This window comes from Crocuta crocuta, unplaced genomic scaffold (genome assembly GCF_008692635.1).
Source record: "Crocuta crocuta isolate KB4526 unplaced genomic scaffold, BGI_CrCroc_1.0 scaffold124, whole genome shotgun sequence".
Classification (NCBI taxonomy): Eukaryota; Metazoa; Chordata; class Mammalia; order Carnivora; family Hyaenidae; genus Crocuta; species Crocuta crocuta.
In genome coordinates, this window is record NW_027551573.1 from 2,972,152 (window position 1) to 2,975,335 (window position 3,184).

The 3,184-nt window shown below is 63.5% G+C and overlaps 1 protein-coding gene across 1 annotated transcript in view; it reads right to left on the reverse strand.

Annotated features, from left to right (window-relative positions):
* GNAO1 (G protein subunit alpha o1) overlaps nucleotides 1-3,184 on the reverse strand; it is a 166,572-nt gene that overhangs the window by 7,992 nt on the left and 155,396 nt on the right. The gene's annotated exons all lie outside the window — the stretch shown is intronic.

Here is a 3,184-nt window from a genome sequence, read left to right on the forward strand (position 1 = left end):
ATGCAGGGTTGGAGGGGGGACCGCTGTACTCAGAAGGACAGCAGCACCCGGGCTCCCCCTGCCTGGGTAGGGGTGGGTGGGGAGGAGGCAGAAGATGAGCAGGAGTGAGTGAGGCCAGGTGGAGAGAGGAGGGGGGTCAAGAAGGGAGGCGGGAGTCAGGAAAAACTTGCAGAATCAACCCCTGGGGGATGACTGTAAACGCTCTCGCTCTCAGTGGGGGCTCACGCTGGCGGAGGAAGGCCTGGCTGGAGGGCTGCCCTGCTGGGGGCCTGCGTGGGGAGGACCCTGCCGCTGCTGCCCGCCCTGGGGGAGACTCACTGATGCCCAGCGCAGTGGCGGAGGGCATGGGTGTCCTGGCTCCCACAGTGGGGCGTGGAGCCGGGCTGGGCTCTGCCACCACACCTGGGTATTTGGTGCACACGGCTATGGGCCCTCAGCTCTGCTGGGGCTGGAGGGGAGAGGAAGGGCCTGGGCACCTGGCGTCTAAGGCCTCCACGGAAGATGGCCACGGAACCCAGAATGTCACAGCTGATGGCGAGAGACGCAGAGCTGTGCTTTCGGCTCAGGCGGCGGGGCGGAGCCCACACCCTCCTCAGACCAGAGGCCACAGACTCAGCTGAGCCCCAACCTGGGCCTCATGCACAGCTCCCTCCAGTCAGGTTGAGCCCCGGGAAACCTCAGTTCTCAGCCGGAAGGCCCAGACTTGGCTTTTGGGAGGGCAGTCGGTGCAGAGCACAGAACTCGCCCACAGGCATCTAAACGGCAGGCACAATTTTCATGGATTTGGCAAAGGCGCCCCTCCTAGAAATCCAGTTTCCCCTCAGCCTGCTAAACTAGAGCCAGTCACAGAGTTTAAGGCATGGTCCTTTTGGGGACACGCACCCCCACCCCGCGCCATGTCTGGGGTCTCACTCACAACATCGTCCCCTTACATCCACACCCACGACGGAGCCAGAACTCATCTGTCACCCTCAGGCATCCCTCCCCATGCTGCAGCCACTAGAAACGGCGTAGATGGGAGACGCAGTGGACAAGGAGGGCACTTTGTGCTGGATGCCCTCTCCTCGTGGGCTTCCATTAGACAGCCGAGCACCCCACGCAGGCTGGGGTGGGACAGCGAGAGCGCTGCAGGCAGCAGCAGGGCGGCCCAGGGCACAGAAGGACAGGAAGGCCCCTCCAGCCTCCCGGTGCCACAGAGGAGGGCAGGGGCAGCTGGCAGGAGAACCCTGGGCCCGCAGGGCCAGTGACTTCCACCTCCAGGGCGATGGCCTTAGAGGTAGCGATGGCCAAGCATCCTTCCTCTTGGTGGCTGCTTTTGAGTCGGGGGTCACGGGGCAGAGTTAGGGGCACAGCAGGTCACTTCCAAGGTGCGGTGATGCTGGGAAATAACTGCCATGTGTTCGCTGTCGGACAAAGTGGCCTCATTGGCCTTGGCTGCTCATGGTAGGCCTGTCCTGTGCCACGACCCAGCACCTGGTGCAAGGTCCAGCACATGGCGAGGCAGGCAAAGCCGCAGTGGGCCTGGGCTGGTGGGGGCTGGTCCCTGCGGCCTGGCTGCCTGCTGACTTCCCACAGGGACGGGGCAGCAGTAGGTGTCCCGGACGAGGGGTACGGCTCACCAGTGGCACCCATCCGGGCAGGCACCTGGCACTAGGGAGGATGCCCTGGGCTTCCCGTGCACCACCCAGAGCTCTGTGCCTGCTGGAACCACGAAGCCCAGAGCTGTGGGCATGAGGCTCTTCCAGGCTCTGGGGCAGCTCAGGGGCTATAGTGGGAGTCCAGGAACAGAGCTCAGAGTGGAGGCCAGAGGCTTCTTAAAGGGCAGCCCTCTCTGCTACCATGGGCACATCTGACCCCTAGGACAGACGGCCATACAAGCACACCAGGCCAGCCTGGGGTGGTGGCTGGTGGCATTAGCCCACTGGAGGCTCCTGGGTGTAAGGGAGAGGTATGTTGATTGCCCGAGGCCAGCCAGGGCCTGGGTTACCAAAACAAGGCACCCCACCCCTTTCTGGTTGGAAATCTCTGCAGCAAAGCCCCTCCAGGGCGTTCGAGGATTCTCTCTCCAGAGAAGGGGGAGTGGGTAGGTGTCTGAGGCAGCCTGGGCCCCTCAGGATGGTGCTCCCATCCGTCTTTCCTCCTCTGCCCCTGAGGGCTGGCGGGACCCCAACAGCTTTGGACAAACTGTTTTCTTCACCGAGACAGAAGGAAGCTGGGGTATTGGCCGCAGGGGCCACATCAACACCTCCCCTGGGCCTCCTCGACCTCAGAACACAGTGCCTGAGGGGCCCCACTTGGCCTCGCTGGCTTGAGCGGGATTCACGGTGAACTTGAAAAGGAAAAGCACACCTACTCACATTCTGGAGCAGCTTCCAGAGACCCAGGTGAGGGGAGAAAGTGAAAGGGTCATCCTTGAGCCTGCAAGCATTGGGGGTGACGCCCCCATCCCAGTCAACACCAGAGCTACTTCCCCTCAGCCTCCCCTCCCCTGCCGCGTCCCACCTCCTCCATGACCTCCTTCCGGGCGCGGCACTCGACCCCTGCGACCATCGGCCACGTGCCTTTGCAAGAAGTCTCAGAAGCATTTCCAGACCTACCGAGGAGCCAGGGATGGGGGTTCCCCAGAAGGCAGTGGGAACCTCCAAGGTGTGCAAGGAAGGATGGTCCAGAGAAGAAGGGGCTTGTGCCTGGGGGCTGAGATCCAGGCCGAAGGAGGAGGGAGGCACTGGCCGCAGCCTGAGCCCTGGGACCCAACGCGTGGTTGGGCTGGTCCCACCCTGGCTTTTACTGACGGAGCTGCACTCGACCAGAAAGACCCCCGGAGAAGCTGAGCAGTGGCCCCCCGCGGCCCCCACCCCAGCCAGCACCCTGTCCCCAGAGCCACCCCCACACGGGAGGAGACCCTGGGACTTTGAGTATGAGTCACCAAGTGCAGTGCATGCCCATTCTGGACTAAAGGGGGACCTGGGCCCCCACACCCCTCTCCCCAGGACACGACACTCAGAGATGAAGCGGAGGCCAGTGGTGCGGGCATTCGGCACCCCCACCCAGCCCACGGGTTACCACGCCTTCTGATGTCTGGGGGAGGGGCGGCTGGCGGAGGGGGCTTCCTCCTTCCTCCTCAGTGCCAGTGGCTGGCGCTTCTTGGTCAAGTGCAGAGAGGGGTCTGTGAGATGATGGAGCT